General features: G+C 39.5%; 1 protein-coding gene across 23 annotated transcripts in view; it reads right to left on the bottom strand.

Annotated features, from left to right (window-relative positions):
* Positions 1-17,618, bottom strand: part of EPB41L2 (erythrocyte membrane protein band 4.1 like 2) — a 215,064-nt gene that overhangs the window by 128,505 nt on the left and 68,941 nt on the right. Inside the window, exon 1 of one of the 23 annotated variants that reach the window (XM_025294533.3) lies at positions 3,192-3,346. The exons of the other annotated variants lie outside the window; for them this stretch is intronic. The gene's annotated coding sequence lies outside the window, so the exon portion shown is untranslated. Of the gene's footprint in view, positions 1-3,191; positions 3,347-17,618 lie in introns of those variants that run through there. 23 annotated transcript variants of the gene reach the window in all.

Here is a 17,618-nt window from a genome sequence, read left to right as displayed (position 1 = left end):
CATAAATGAACAGTCTGGGTGCAAAAGCCTTCCGATCTATTCCAGCTCAGCAGTAGCATTAAGACAGCCTAAAATAAAATTGATTTCTTACCATATGATCTTTAAGATTATCTCTACCTTCTCAAAAGAATGATTTTTCCTAGCCTCCGATTCAGCATACTTTACAAACCCACACCTTACCCTGCATAGCCTGTTCTTGAAAGCAGGAAAAGCTCAAACACCTAAGCTTTTAGAGCAGCCAGACATCTTTTAAGAAGTACATCAAGTATTCATTTCATAAAAATAATAATAGCCCCTAGAGTTCCTTAGAAAACCTTGCCAGCTTTTTAACCTTCTCCGAGTGAAGCTAAAACAAAAATCTGTCTTTGCTAACAAAAATATTGGTGCCTACACAAGTAGGCAAAAAAAAAAAAATTAGTATTCCTTATTCTCTGCTGGAGGAGTTGGAACAGAGAACTTGGAAATAATTTCTCTGAAAGCTGAGGAAATGTTTTCAAAGGAGAGTAAAACAGCATGGGAAGATTTTTATTAAATTCCTAAGCTGGTCACACACAAACATCTCCAATCTTGGTCTGCAGCTTCTTCTTCATTTAGAGGGGAAGGCAGGAATAAAACTGGCTTGAGCAGCATGAGGATGTCCTGTTTCCTGTCCACCGTTTCCCCACCCCACTTCTGCTCCTGTGCTTCCATGAAGAGGGTACTGTTGTGCAAATAAGTAACTGCATGTTCCCAGTGCACTGGTAGGCAGCCGGTAGCTTCTTGATAAATGTCTTTTGTGATGTTCCTAGTGTTCGGGGAACACTGCTTTGGACCACCATCATTAAACAGAATGTTCTATAGAGAAGAAAAATATACCTACTTGCAGTTTCTTCCAGTAATGTCATAACTAGGCTCCCAACAGCAAAAACACCACCAAAGTTCTCATCTTGTCATAAGCGATATCAGGGAATACACTTCTGAGTCATCCCACAACCACCTTCTGCAAGGGATCCTTACGCAGCCCCAACGTAAAACTCACCTGGTATCAAGCAGTCATCTACAACCAGTCTAATATTATTTCTGTGTGAAGTAAACTCTAAATTCTTTAGCTAAAAAATAACAGTGGTTCAGGAGGCTTTTCCCAAATAAGCTAACAACAAATCCACCAAGGTTAACTGCACAGGATAAATGCACAGGCTGCAGACGCTGCATTTTAATAGGTCATAAGACAAAAGCCTGTCAAACTCAATCAACTCCCCACACTATGACAAGGCCACCAGGCTGGAGCCTACACTGATCTCGCACTTTCAAATCCTCTTCTCCATAAGCTTTGGAACGCTGCAGTTGACAGGCATAAATACCTAAACCCTGTCAAAAAATGGAATTCAACTTTTCAGTTTTGGTCATTAGCTCCTCTATCATTTTACAATATTCACAGCACTGCCAAACAGTTACGTCAATGCATAGCATGTATTCTTAAAACATGAGACTATAAACGGAACGATTTTTCTAGCTTAGGTAAGCAGATCCCAATGTGAAGGCCAGTCCTCCAGTTGGTCGGCTGAAGGTGCCATAGACCGTTAGCATATGGACCCTCCAAGCGTGATAAAAGCAACTTTCCCCAGGCGGGAAAAGCTGTAATTACAATGGAATTACAGACATGCCATCTGGAATGCTTAAAAACTTTTTCTTTTCCCCAAGTAGTTCTACTCTGAGCATTAGTACATTCAAAACTACTTAGTCAAAGTTTTAAACAACTACTTTTTAGGTCATGCTGGCTAGGGACAAGCTTTCACTTTGGCTAAATATATTTGTTTCTTTGGAGGTAAGATTCTCAAAATGCAACATCTGTAAACGTGATTTGGTAGAGGAATCTACTGGAAAATATGCTAGGTATTCCAACCCTTGGAGCCCACCAAAAAATTTCAAGCCAACAAAATTTCAAAGTTTAAAATTTCCCTTTCCAACTTTCTTTGTGATCCAGCTATGATGTTAAACCACAGGTCATCAATATACCATACAACATGTACTGTAACACTCCAAAAGAGACAGTCCATAGGGAAGGTGGGGGTCCTATGAACGACTGTCCAGGTCATCAGCATCAATTCCACAGACATTTATTCCTTCATCTGAGGTGTCAATAGTTTGAAGAGACAATTCTTTGTTAAACCTAAAAACAGAAAGCTTAAACTTCACAAGTATATATATACCGCCATCCCTCCCCCAAACACTCAGTAATTTCCTCAAGGGTCTAAGAATATTCTGGGCAATGTCAACAGTAAAGAAGGAACTTACAGATGTAGTCTGGCTATCACAATGGTACTGCTTTTCATTTTGTTAGAAAGAAGCAATGTAACAAGTTTCTTTTCGAAGGAAGGTTGTTAGGCAGGTAAATTATATCAAGAAGAATCATGAAGAAGACTTTTTCTAAATTTGGATGTTTGAATCTGGGCAATATGGTGGGTTTTCACATTTCTTCAATGTGACAACATATTAAATATTCAGTAAAAGAAGTTGACACCTATTATTCAATTAATATTTACTTAGGCCGTGACAGCATTAAAACAATACATAATTCTTGATAGCTCTTAATGACCATTAATCTGTAGATGTCAAAAGTAAAAAGCAAATTCAAATCTCTGCTAGCTGTAATGTTCTTTAATCAAAGGAGGTAATTTATAAAATGTTTCATTTTCATGCTAATTGAAATCTATCATCTTTTAACATACTAAAAAATAAGTGTATACTATTAACCTTACATAGTCCTCACTGTGCTTTAGGAATGATTCATTTCTGTACAGTATATAGCACCACTGAATAAATCAATTGTGAAAGAGTAGAACAAATATCTAAAATCAGCTGGCTCCACTATTCTCATAGGTCAAACCTAAAAAGGCAATTATGGCAAAGATAACTTGACAAAACTCAACATTTGCCTTAGAAAATGCAAACAAATAGTCTAAAAATACATACACATTTTTCACAGGGCTTGGTTCAAATATAACTGAACATAATCCCTTGCCAGATAGTGCACATAATCAGATTCCATCTACTCTGTACTTTGTACATGAGTACTGTCCAAATTTTCAGTCTCCTAGATACTGACAGTCCAAAAGGCAAACTTTTTTCAAAAGCAAAAACGAGTATATACCCCCACAAACCTAACTGCTACAATAGAAATTTCCTAACACTCCCCGCCTCAAAATACATACACAGTTTTACAGAAGTACATGGAGTCCGCTGTCTGCTGTTCCCTGTCATTAGAAGGCTGTGGAAAGAGGATGGAAATCCAGCTTCCAACTGCTTAATGAGCAAGACTGGCCCCACCCAGGCCAGACCCCGCTGGAGAAGGGCATGCTCAGTAGAAAAGCCCAGCGTGGTTCCAAGTTACTTCATTCCTCAGCTAGAAAACCCACATGGGTCAAAGAAAAAGTCATCCTCTTGCTGTCTGTTCTACCCACTAAATGAAGAACACTTTACATAAAGAACAGTTTTAATGGCACAACTGTAATCCTATGATTATAACTGTTTACAATCCTACTACTGCTAGGAAATTTTTCCCTCCTTTTTTGTATCGTTTTTACATTGCTTTGAATTTGCACCCCTCAACTTTGTTTTTATTTCTTGCTATTTTAATCCACCCTATAAATAGACACCAAAAGTACATGCATATAACATATAGTCTACTCATCTTTCTTGATAAAACTGGTATATATATTTTGATATAGAAAAGCCAAATACATATATATTTCATTTTTATATACTGAAAACAGGACTATTTTGATTGATTTGTAAGAAAATTTCCTTATTCATTCACACTGTATTTAAAGGAAGGCCTGTTTCAATCTAGAATTATACATACCATCATATTGTTACAAAGCTGATAAATTTTTGTTTTATTATTATATTGCTATCCTAAATTGAGCAATGATGGATACAAAAGGTGAAATCCTACATCCATTTGTCATATGAATACAAATACATATGGAAGCAAGGTAAATTTATAGTCACTAAAGGGAAATACAATTATTCTAAGATTCAGGTCAGAGAGCTTTGAAAAACACCAACCTTCCTTAATTCTACATTACCATCCCCCTACTTCCTTACATTTCCACATTAAATTCTGGTTGGTTTTTCCCATAGTATAGATATTTACATTAACCAATGAGGACCAAGATAGACTCTGCATCTAGATATACATATTTACATCTTGACCCTGTTACCATACCACACTGCTCTCCTACCAAACAGTTCTTAAGTCAATGAGTATTTTATGTTCACATTCACCTACAGCAGTCTTTTTAAAAAAAAGAATTATTACAAATAAAACATTTGATAATTAAATGAACAAGATATCACTCATACCAACTAGGAGAGAAAAAGTAAGTTTTCCTTTACAGGAACTTAATGAAAATATGTTTCAGTAGCAGCTCTGAAGAGATTAATCTCTGTCAAAATGAACAAACACAAACAAAAAAACTCATTCTATATAATGGAAGTAAACTTCACTATCTACCCACAAAGCTTTCCCTGGTTCACAAAAGGGCAATTTGGTGAGTTTTTTAGTAGAGCATTATTGACTATGCCAAAGCCTTTGGCTGTGTGGATCACAATAAACTGTGGAAAATCCTGAAAGAGATGGGACTACCAGACCACCTGACCTGCCTCTTGAGAAACCTGTATGCACGTCAGGAAGCAACAGTTAGAACTGGACAGGGAACAGACTGGTTCCACATAGGAAAAGGAGTACGTCAAGGCTGTATATTGTCACTGTGCTTATTTAACTTCTATGCAGAGTACATCATGAGAAACGCTGGGCTGGAGGAAGCACAAGCTGGAATCAAGATTGCCGAGAGAAATATCAATAATCTCAGATATGCAGATGACGCCACCCTTATGGCAGAAAGTGAAGAGGAACTAAAGAGCCTCTTGATGAAAGTGAAAGAGGAGAGTGAAAAAGTTGGCTTAAAGCTCAACATTTAGAAAATGAAGATCATGGCATCTGGTCCCATCACTTCATGGCAAATAGATGGGGAAACAGTGTCAGACTATTTTTCTGGGCTCCAAAATCACTGCAGATGGTGACTGAAGCCATGAAAGTAAAAGATGCTTACTCCTTGGAAGGAAAGTTATGACCAACTTAGATAGCATATTCAAAAGCAGAGACATTACTTTGCCAACAAAGGTCCATCTAGTCAAGGCTGCGGTTTTTCCAGTAGTCATGTATGGATGTGAGACTTGGACTATAAAGAAAGCTGAGCGCCAAAGAATTAATGCTTTTGAACTGTGGTGTTGGAGAAGATTCTTCAGAGTCCCTTGGACTGCAAGCAGATCCAATCAGTCCATTCTAAAGGAGATCAGTCCTGGGTATTCATTGGAAGCTGAAACTCCAATACTTTGGCCACCTGATGCGAAGAGCTGACTCACTGGAAAAGACCCTGATGCTGGCAAAGATTGAGGGCAAGAGGAGAAGGGGACGACAGAGGATGAGATGATTGGATGGCATCACCAACTCAATGGACATGAGTTTGGGTAGGCTCCAGGAGTTGGTGTTGGACAGAGAGGCCTGGTGTGCTGCTGCTCATGGGGTGGCAAAGAGTTGGACACGACTGAGTGACTGACCTGAACTGAACTTAGTAGAGCCAAATTTGTTTAGTCCATCTTTTATTCAGATTGTGGTTTTCCCACACCTGTTAAATGTATATTTTAAAACATAGAAACGGCAATAGAAACCGCAGTAGGATGGCAGATTGACTTCAGTATACTGACTTAAAAAAATACTGGCTCCAAACCTTTTTCTAAAATGTATTGCTCCATAGGGCTTCCCTGGTGGACCAGACAGTAAAGAATCCACCTACAATGCAGGAGACCTGGGTTCGATCCCTGGGTTGGGAAAACCCCCAGAGGAGGGCATGGCAACCCACTCAAGTATTCTTGCCTGGAGAGTCCCCGTGGACAGAGGAGCCTGGCAGGCTGAAGTCCATGGGGTAGCAAAGAGTCAGGCATGACTGAGCAACTAAGCACAGCATTGCTCCACAGAATTCAGAAGTCTCAGGACTACTGACGTACAGCACTGGACCCAGTGAAGCTGACATAGGTAGATCTTTACCACCTTTCCCAGTCAACTCTCATCACCACTGTGCCTGCCTTACTTCCTAACTCCCCTACTTCCATCAACTGAATTATATCTCCCCAACATCCATACACTGAAGCACTAACCCCCAAAGTGATGGTATTTGGAGGTGGGACCTTTGAGAGATAATAATTAGATTTAGGTGAGGTCATCAGGGTGGAACCATCATGAGGGAATAGTGGCTTTCTAATAAGGGACACCAGTGAGCTTGCTCATTCTCTCACATTCTCACTCTTGCTCCCTCTCTCACCTTGCTATGTGAGAACACAGATTAGGCAGCCATCTACAATCCAAGAAGGGAGTGTTCACCAAAAACGGACCATGCTGGCACTGGATCTTGGCCTTCTGGTCTCCAGAAGTGTGAGAAAATAGACTTGCAGTTTAAGTAAACAAGTATATGGTATTTTGTTATGGAAGCCCAAGCTGACTAAGGCATCTACATAGAACCCAATGCCATTGCTCAAGCTCCTCTGCTTGCTTCAATCCTGCCTATGAGACATCGGATTCTCATTATTCAAATAAAGGTTAAGAGAATTAAGATAAGAGGTGTGTTTTGTGGCTCTCTGATTTGGAAGAAGAACAAGTCATTAATAGAGTGGATAAAAGGAGAACCCAGAGAATTTAAATGAGTTTCCAAAACTCATATACTCAATAAGTGGCAGAGGTAGAAATTACACGTTTAGTCTGCTTCAAAACCAATACTAGTGGCATTGAAGGTATAGTGGAGAGCAGTTTCCTTCAAAGCCAACACACTTTTCCACCAATGCTGCATTATCTCAATTTCAACACCCTTGTTTACTAGATGAGTAAACTAAACCCAAAGAAGTGAAATAACTTATAAAAAAGGTTACTCTGTGGGTTCCTGGCAGAGAAGTTACAAACTGGATCCAGTATCATTTAAATTATTTCCACTAAGGCTTTAAACACATTAAAATACATAAAACACATATGTTGTAAGGTCTTAAATATTAAAAATTGCTCATATAAACGTGTATCTATTGCATCTGTCTTAGGAAGATCCTAAATAGCCTTGCTTTGACACTGTTTTATTACTTCATGAAAAGGGGAAATTAGAAGTTTATCCTCAGAATACTACTTCAGTATTCAAGGGAGTTGGCTGGGCGTAGGGTGGGGGATATTTTTCCTATATTTGTATAGTTAAGTTGATGTATAAATAAAATTAAACTCAGTAAAATGACTTCTTGACTTGTACAAAATGTCCTATTTCCTGACTTTGAGGAAAAGGAATGTAACTGAATAGGATGCAAGGATGCAATAACCTGATAGTGACTCAAAGCTCCAAGACCATACAGGACACAAACTCTGTACAGAAAATCAAGTTCTCAGTGTCAAAGAAAGACAGTGAGCAGAAGAGATCCTTTCAGTCTCCCCTCTCCCCATTATTCATCTAGCCTCCATTGGAGAAGCATACATCATCTATCAAACCAGAAAAAAAGCAAGTCCAGTTTTCTAGCAAAACCCTAAAATAACCTAAAAAGTACTCTAAAAAATAACCCCTCTGTTTTTGAACTCTACTGATTTTACAGAGAATCCAACTTTGCTATATACCAATCATCATGCAAGACTATCCTTCCTGAACAAAACGTGCAGAAAAGTTTTATGATTCTCTCAATCTGGATTAATTTCAGCTTGTCTATAAAATTTTCTAACAGTCCACATTTCACAGGATCATTGCCATTTGATGCCAACAAAAAGAAAAAAAACAACCAAACAAAAAAACCAAAACAACTACTACACTAGTTCCACAGCCTCTGGCTAAGTTGTTTTGACCACACACTACGGTTTAACTTTTCTCAGGCGCTGAACCCATAATAATTTGCACAACTGCACATAAGTCACTCACAAAGTTTCTTTCCTACCATGTTTTGTAAAACGTAACATTAGAAAGTACTACAGATTTATGAGACTCTGGGCAAGAAAAATTCCATATGACCCCAGATTTTTACAGGGGTTTGGAGAGAGAGAGCAGGAACAGGTACAGGAGGGAAGCAAAAGAAGAAAGGGATGGCAGTTGGGACTCTCTAAACAAAAAGTTAATGTTCTGAAACCATCTAAGAAGTGTTAGGACAAAGCAGTAACAAATGCCCACCCACTCCCTTTTTTTTTTAAACTTCAAAAGTCAAAAGCATCCCTATCAGAATTACACATTCAGACCAGTACAGTAATTCAGCATTTACTTTAAAATGTATTCTTTTCATTTCACTTACATCTGAGAAAACTTTGCTGAGTTCCCCCTTTGCCCCAGACACTGGTCTAAGCCCTCAGGACTGGAAAGTTCTTCCCCACACCAGTCCTCAGGGATTTCACAGTCTAGAAGGGAAGTCAGATACATAAACAAATAATTATATCACATGGGACAAGGACTGTAACAGAGGTACAGTCAGGACACAGCAAAGTGGACAAGTTCCTTGGGGAGGACAAGGAAGGCATTATAGGCTTACAATGTTTAGGCTCATTCGTCTCTCGTTTGAGATGAACACATGATTCTGCTAATACTGTGGTAATGACTCTCCTTGCCTTACGGATTAAAAAAATAATTATCACAAAGCCTATCACATACAAAGCAGAAACAAAGATCTTGCTAGCATCTGGGCAATACCATCCACATGACCAAGCAAAACGGGATTCTTATAAAACAAATATAGAATCAAAAGGGATCTCAGCTCTTATGTACCTCCTGTCCTTGTCTTTCACAGACGGGGAACCTGAAACCCAGAAGTTAGGTCACTTGTCAAGTTACACAGTAAATCAGGAGCAGAACCCAGGATGGATGTCAGATTCTGCCTAATAACTCTATTTGCCTTTCCCCACTGCAGACTGTAGTGCCTGGATGTGACGGTAAGGGCCGAGACACTCTTGAGAAGATACCCAGCAACAGAGAGCTTTTATGGCTGTCCAAGGGCCAGAAGAAACAAAGATCCGGCTGACCCCCCAAAAGCTCCCCAACTCTGCCCTATCCTCTGGATCCAAGAAAAACCCTACACCTTCCTGCTCCTCCAAAAAGTATGTTTCCAAAATAAAGAAGTCATTGTCAAGAAATTATTTAATCTCCCCAATCTGCAATAACATTAAATTCACGCGCGAACAGTCTGAACATTACTCCATGTTGTCACTTAACTAAGTCTATAAAATGAAGGTACCAGCAGATAAACTACCTATATAATGGGATTCTTGTGGGCATCACAGGAGAACCTACACGAGAGCTACTGCTGCTGCTGCTAAGTCGCTTCAGTCGTGTCCGACTCTGTGCGACCCCATAGATGGCAGCCCATCAGGCTCCCCTGTCCCTGGGATTCTCCAGACAAGAACACTGGAGTGGGTTGCCATTTCCTTCTCCAATGCATGAAAGTGAAAAGTGAAAGTGAAGTCGCTCAGTTGTATCTGACTTTTAGCGACCCCATGGACTGCAGCCTACCAGGCTCCTCCATCCATGGGATTTCCCAGGCAAGAGTACTGGAGTGGGGTGCCATTGCCTTCTCCACACGAGAGCTACTAGTCAAGTGAAAAATGTCACATGAATGCAAATGACTATTAAACACACAATTTCAATCATCAAAAAATTCACCTAGGCTTTCTCCTCAAAACGGTTGAATATACCATTACACTTATTCTTAAGTCAAACATTAACCTACAGTAATCTACCACCATTTATTTTTTCCTCAACTTGTAGAAAGAAAACTGCTCCCCAACCCTAAGCTACCCTCCATAGTTTCCCTTCTTTTCTTTCTTTCCCTTTAAAATAAGCACTACTATTTCCAAGACCCCTACTAATGCTACTGCTAAGTCACTTCAGTTGTGTCCGACTCTGCAACCCCATAGACAGCAGCCTACCAGGCTCCTCTGTCCCTGGGATTCTCTAGGCAAGAACACTGGAGTGGGTTGCCATTTCCTTCTCCAATGCATGAAAGTGAAAAGTCAAAGTGAAGTCGCTCAGTCATGTCCAACTCTTTGCGAACCCATGGACCACAGCCTACCAGGCTCTTCCATCCATGGGATTTTCCAGGCGAGAGTACTGGAGTGGGGTGCCAGTGCCTTCTCCAAGACCCCTCCTAGAACCACATAAACAGGAAATCTGCTAACATAAGGCTCTTATCAAAAAAACATGTTGTAGAAAGTTCAGCACAGCAGACAAGCCACAGAAATGTTAAGGTGCATGCAACATACGCTGCCCAGCTACTCATCAGGCTCTGGGGACATACAACCCCATCTGGGGTCCTCTCCTCACTTTGCTTGCGTCACTATCTTCCTTCAGCCTGCCATTACATGGTTTGGGCACTTGTTTGAGGATCCAGTGTACTTCTAACCCTCCGTATCTTTATTACCTTCGTATTCTGAAACTGTCCCTCCACTCACTTCTTACTTTCATTTCTACAGAAACTTACCTCTTCAAATCTGAATTATGAAAGAAAACCCTAAGCACAAGTGCTAATACATTCTCAATACACAGCCCCTCCCCACCTGAAACAATAAATATCCAACATTAAGCTAGAGTGGGGGCTTCCCTGATAGCTCAGTTGGTAAAGAATCTGCCTGCAATGCAGGAGACCCCAGTTCAATTCCTGGATCGGGAAGATCCACTGGAGAAGGGACAGGCTACCCACTCCAGTATTCTTGGGCTTCCCTTGTGGCTCAGCTGATAAAGAATCCGTTTGCAACACGGGACCTGGGTTCTATCCTTGGGTTGGAAAGATCCCCTGGAGAAGGGAAAGTCTACCCACTCCAGTATTCTGGCCTGGAGAATTCCATGAACTATATATAGCCCATGGGGTTGCAAAGAGTCGGACACAACTGAGTGACTTTCACAAGCTAGAGGATTCACCATTATCTGTATCTATGAGATCCTGAATTCCGTAATTTTAGGTTTTGCTAAGATCCGTTCATTCAATGAAGAATTACCCTTTGTCTACTGATAGCTGTTCAGGATACACACCTGTATAAAACTTGGCTCCAGGATACACACCTGTATAAAACTTGGCTAGAGCAGAAGAGTATCTAAATAAATAATTACACTACAAAGAGAACAGAGCTAAAATATAGGCATAAACGTTTCAACAGTGACTGACTTGAGGGAAGAATGCTTCCCAAGGCGACGCTGGCGCTGACCTTGAAGAAGAAGGAGGGCTGATTGTAAGCGGGTTAAAGCACACTCCTCACCGTGGGAATAGAGACTGAAGACACAGAATCACCAGAGATAAAAGCATTGCTGAGAACGGCGAGTCCACACCTCATCTGCCCGGAATACGGGGTGGGGAATGGAGGAAATGGGACGAGGGAGGTAGTAGCCAAACAGTGAATGATGAGTACGCTAAGCTCAGATGTTTCAACTCTGTCCTGTAGGCAATGAAAAATAAGATTCCTTTTGCATTTCGGGAGGATGGCTTCAGCACTCGTGTGATAACAAATGCCACAGTAAAAGGAAACTGGTTAAGCAGAGGCTCCGGTGATCCAGAAAACAGCATCTGAACTGACACAGAGGCAACAGGGAAGCAAATGAAGAGATGACGTCAGTAAATATTTAGTAGTTAAAATGGACAGGATTTGATAAAAGAATTGAGCAGTGGGAGTCAGGGAGAACAAAATTCCCAGGTTCCTGGCAGTCAAAGGTCAGACAGCGGGAACATGAACCTAGAGACAGATTTCCAAAAAGAATATGAAAGACGGATGAAAGAAGCCCAAGCTTCCACTTTTAACACATTTGGACTAAGTGACTGTGTGACATCTGGGTGGAAAATCAGGCCAGCTGGAGATATGTGTCTGAACCACAGAGCCTAGGTTTCCATGCTAAGATTTGGAACTACTTGGTCAATCAGTGTAATTTGAAGCTATAGAAGAGATGAAGCCCAAGGCAAGACAGAGGTTAAAAAAAAAAAAATGCTCATAGTAAATAACCAGGCAGGGAGCAAAGAACCTATGAAGGAGGGTGGGAAGGACCAGAATAAGATAAAGACATCAAACCAAGCAAGCATTGCCCCAAGAGAAGAGCTGGGCTGGGAGCAATGGACAACAGGCAAAGGGCTTCTAGAACCAAATAAGGCTTTGCAGGCATCATGAAAGACTGCTGATAACCTCAGAGAGCAAGTCCAGTGGACAGTAGCAGAAAAAGACAATTGGCTAAAGGAAAAATACTGAACAGAGGGGAGTATGAAAAAGGGGTAAACTAATCTCTGAAATTTAGTGCCAGAGAAGAGGCTGGCAGAAACGATAGCAATAACTACAAGAAGTATGGCTGCGAGACAATCTACCCACACAGGAGATGTTTTGCTTATTTTATTTGGTGCAGGCTTTTGGTGGGAAAGACAAAGTAGGGAGAGGTTCAAGATACAAAGGACAGAAAGGAAAATGAAGGCCAGGAAGTTCAGAAGAGAGAAATGAATTTAATCTGGGATGGCATGAGGGACATCTCTAGCCCAGAGACCAAGGAGAAGGGAACTGGAAACATACATGGACTAGAAGAGGAAGTGGTGTAAAGAAAATGAAACCAAAGAGGAAATATGGTCCATCTCCTAGAATACAGTCAATGATAATCCTCTCAGCATTCATTTTAACACAGGATTCAAAATGGGTTAAACTTAACAATTTTCAATATGGAAAGTTATTGGCTTCCAAAGTTTTTCAAAATTGGGGATGCCACGCATAATCTTCTACCTTAACTGACTTGTAAATCAGTATCTATTAAATTATCAAGAATATCATAAAATGAGTGCCATCTTCATATCACTATAGATGCCCAGAAAAAGAAGCTAAAAAATAAGTCACTGAAATCGCAAGGTTTGGAGAAGGGTATTTTGCTTTGCTTTAATCACAGTGCATGCCAAGGGCTTGGTTAAATGTATTTACAAGATACAATAACCGTAACTGTAATTCCTGTTCTCAAACTGTGAAGCCTGTGTCTCAATAAAATACCAGTTTAAAAGACAAGACAATAAAGACCACGGTCACCACCAGAACCCCATAAGAATATGTGAAAGGTTATAAAACAAAACTCCTTTTATAGAGTTGAATCCTTTCCAGGGTGGGCCTTTAAGACATTCTGACAGTACACACAAATACTATCTCTGGAACAAAACCAAAAAGGCACAGCTGCGAGACATCTTCCACTGAAGTTGTAACTGACTCAATGGCAGTCCTTCCTTTGAGCAAGAGAGTCTATAAAAACCAGAAGCAGAGCTATTTTCCCCTACAAACTGCTGAGTGTAATCACTTTCTCCTGACCCAAACTGCAGCTTTATTAAAAAGCTAAAATAGCATGGCCAGTACAACTCCATAATAAATTTGTAAAAGGAAACATACATAAAACTTGAAAAAAGTGTGTGTGTGTGTGTGGGAATATATATATATATATATGTTTTTCATTTAAAAAAAAACCCCAACTAAACTGAAACTATAATACATGGATATACACATTTTTTAACTTACACTCCATCACGACCACAAACAGGAAATTTGGATTTGACTTAATAGAAATTTTTCCCCAAATGCCTTAATACAAATTTTCCCCCAAACCTCTAAGGAGTAGTACTAACCAAAAATATTTACATGATTATTAGTGTTAATATCCTCAATACTGACTTGAACTTTTGATACCTAGATAATTGTGACCGAAAAGGAAAAAAAAGTCAAAGACATTTTTGAAATCAATTAGATATAACTCCAACATATGAAAAACAATTTAAATAGCCAAATCAATACTTTATTTGTGATGTTTTCCAAGCTGGATTTTTACTGTTTCTATAGCAACATCAACAAAATACTCATACACATACTTCCGCACCCAAGATGAAAACCAGTAACCACTTCTCTAGTTTATTCTTACTATGGCTTCCAACCAAAAAAACAAAAAAACAAAAAAAAAAAATCAGCCTTTCTAAACTTCACTCCTTAGGTTTTGAAGTTGGAAACTTCAAAACCTAAGGTTTTAAATAAATAACAGTTGTGTTAACCATAAATGTCAAATATTCTCAAAGTCTTCAGAAGGGAGGTTAATGACAATTTTGTTATTTCTTTGACAATAACTCATTCTGAACAACAACAACAAAGATGAGAACGGAAGAAATTGCTAACAAATGACTTACTTGGAAAATTATCTAAATTCTAGAGAAATAAAACACCAAAAACTGTGCCAAGATGTACAGCAAAGAGTTCAATATTCTAAAGCCAAGAGATAAGCAACTTTCTCTGTGTCAGATATACTTTCAAAATCTCTTTTGTTGGAATTGTTTTGAAAGAACACAATATTTCACTAGGATTAATAGGCCTGCTTATTTTGTGAGCAAGCTCTCTGCCTTATTCTTTACAAACATTCCTATTTATGTCTCAAAACATCTCTGCACAGTAAGTATTATCAAGTTCATTCAATAAGTAAATAAACTAAGGCTCAGAGAAATGAATTAACTTGCCTTAAAAAGCATGGAATGCAAAATACTAAAGTGGTTAACTGTCAGTCTTGGAACCAGACAAACCTGAACCTGGATCCTGACTTAACCTCCAACAACTATGTATGAGACAGATGTCTGAGGTTTCAACCTAATTCTATTTTATTTGAAACATGTTCTTTACATTATACCACTATGCTTATGCACACTCCCAGCTATACGTCACCACATGTCAAAATGCAGTCTTGACATTAACAGTCTCACTACCTATGCCTTACGTTTGCACATGGACTTCAGACATTAGGACTTACTGTAAATACACGTTCTACTCTAATACATATCAAGCGTTTAGGATTCATGGTTTTCACCCAGGTTCTACTCCTGGTGTGGGGAAGGAGATTCTTTGGGCTTCCCTGGTGGCTCAGATGGTAAAGAATTTCCCTGCAATGCAGGATAACTGGGTTAGATCCCTAGGTTGGGAAGATACCCTGGAGAAGGGAAAGGCTACCCACTCCTCCAGTATTCTAGCCTGGAGAATGCCATGACTGTATAGTCCATGGGGTCGCAAAGAGTCGGACACAACTGAGCAACTTTCACTTCACTCTAAGACATGTTCTCAAAAAATACTTTTTAGAAATACGTAAGGAAAACTTCAAAGAACAAGTGAAAAGTCTTGATCTTTCTAATTTCCAAACATATACGTATATTTCAACAGATCCTTACCCAGCACATAATGTTAATGGGTAGGTATACCACATGATGGGCTTCCAAGGTGGCTCAGTAGTAAGGAATCTGCCTGCAAAGCAGGAGATATGAGCTTGATCCCTAGGTTGCAAAGACCCCCTGGAGGAGGAAATGGCTACCCACTCCAGTATTCTTGCCTGGGAAATTCCATGGAACAGAGGAGTCTGGGGTGCTACAGTCCATGGGGTCACAAAAGTGTTGGAAATGACTTAGTGACTATACAACAACAAAAATACCACATCATGCCTTTCTTCAAAGCACTAGGAACCATTTGAGAAGACCAGAGAAGTGCAAATAAAAAGCCATCCATATACACCTGTGAAAAGTGAAAGTTTAGTTACTCAGTCGTGTCCAACTCTTTGCGACCCCACGGACTGTAGCCTACCAGGCTCCTCCATCCATGGGATTTTCCAGGCAAGAGTACTGGAGTGGGGTGCCATCTCCTTCTCCAGAGGAACTTCCCAACCTCGGGATCGAACCCAGGTCTCCCATATTGTAGGCATATGCCTTACTGTCTGAGCCACCAGGGAAGTCCTGTAAACTTGTGAGTTAACTATAAATGCATAAAATAAAGTGTATACCTACTGATACTACAAACACATATACAAGATTTCTCAAAATAATTTTGATTTCAAACATTCCATCCCACTCTTTGGGTAAGCAAACTTACACGTAATTCCAGATCACACATTACAATTTTTTAAGTGAGACAACAATCATCTAATGTAGGCATTTGGGACTAAGATAACTGCAGGCTAGAGTAGTAAACAGAAGAAATTTGAACAGACTTTGCAAGAAAGGATATATTGTCATTGGTGGGAAAGAGGGACAGTGATATTCAAGACAAGCAGGAACAGTCCTTGGGCAGACTGAGGCAGCAAGATGCACAAGATGGTTTGGATGTCTGGCAAAGCAGGAAGCAGTGAGCAGGACAGTGGGCTGACCACTATCACTGGATCAGTCACATACAAAGATAAGTCAGAAGTAATGCTGAAATATGATAGCTGGAAAGACTGTTGAAAGCTCTGAAGATGAAAAGGCCTCTGGGTTAAAAAAGACAGGTCACCTTGCCTAAAGTTTTATTTTGGTGGGTTTTTTCCTGCAGAGTAAGGGGGCTAATAACAGTTTGTTGTTGTTGTTTTTTAAATAACATACAAGCTACCCACTTTAACCATAAAATTCAATGTTTTTTAGGGTAGTCAGTTGTGCAACCATTACCACAAACAATTTTAGAACATTTCATCAACTCAAAAATAAATCCCAAACATCCCAACTCATTCTACGAGGCCTGATACCAAAGCCAAACAAAGATGTCACAAAAAAGGAAACTATAACCAATACCCCTAACTGAGGCAAAAGTCCTCAATAAAATATTAGCAAACTAAACCCAGCAAGGTATTAAAAAGATCTTATACCATGATTAAGTGTAATTTACTCTAAGAGTATAAGGATGATTCAAAAAGTGAAATTCAATCAATATAACTATATTAATAGAAGAAAAATACACAATCATCTCAACGGAGAGAAAAAGAATTTGACAAAATCCAACATCCTTTCAAGATAAACAAACTAAAAATAATAAAAATAGAAGGAAACTTCCTCAACATGCAAAGAGCTTCTACAAAAACCCACAGCTAACATCATACTAAATGGCGAAGACTGAAACCTTTCCCCCTAAGATCAGGAACAAGACAAGATGCTCCCTCTCACAACCTCTTATCATTCTATTCAATGTTGTGCTTAAGTTCAAGCCAGGGCAATTAGGCAAGAAAAATAAAAAGCACGCAAATAAGAAAGGGAGAAGTAAACTACCTCTGCTTGCAGATGACATAATTGTAATAAATAAAAATCCTTAAAAATACATTTAAAAAGCTAATAGAGGGGTTCAGGAAAGTTGCAGGGTATAAAATGAATATGAAAACTTGAGTTGTATTTCTATACATAAGCAATAAACAATCCAAAAATAATAATAATATCTCACTTAGCATCAAAAAAAGTAAAATACATAGGGTAAATTTAGACAAGTATAAGGCTTGTACACTGAAAAGTATGTAACAATATTCAAAAAAAACAAAGACCTAAGTAAATCCATGTTTATGGATTTAAATACTTAGTATTGTTAAGAGCCCATTAACCATCAAACAACTGTGATAACACAGACATAGAGAACAGACTTGTGGACACAGGGTGGGGGGAGAAAGGAGAGGGTGAGAGCTATGGAGAGAGGAACATGGAAACTTACATGACCATATTTAAAATAGACAGCCAATGGGAATTTGCTGTATGACTCAGGGAACTCAAACAGAGGCTCTGTATCAACCTAGAGGGGTGGGAGGCAGGGGAGATGGGAGGGAGGCTCAAGGGAGGGG

This window comes from Bubalus bubalis, chromosome 10, assembly GCF_019923935.1.
Source record: "Bubalus bubalis isolate 160015118507 breed Murrah chromosome 10, NDDB_SH_1, whole genome shotgun sequence".
Classification (NCBI taxonomy): domain Eukaryota; kingdom Metazoa; phylum Chordata; class Mammalia; order Artiodactyla; family Bovidae; genus Bubalus; species Bubalus bubalis.
The sequence above is the reverse complement of the archived record's forward strand: the minus strand, read 5'-3'. Positions and strand labels throughout refer to the sequence as shown.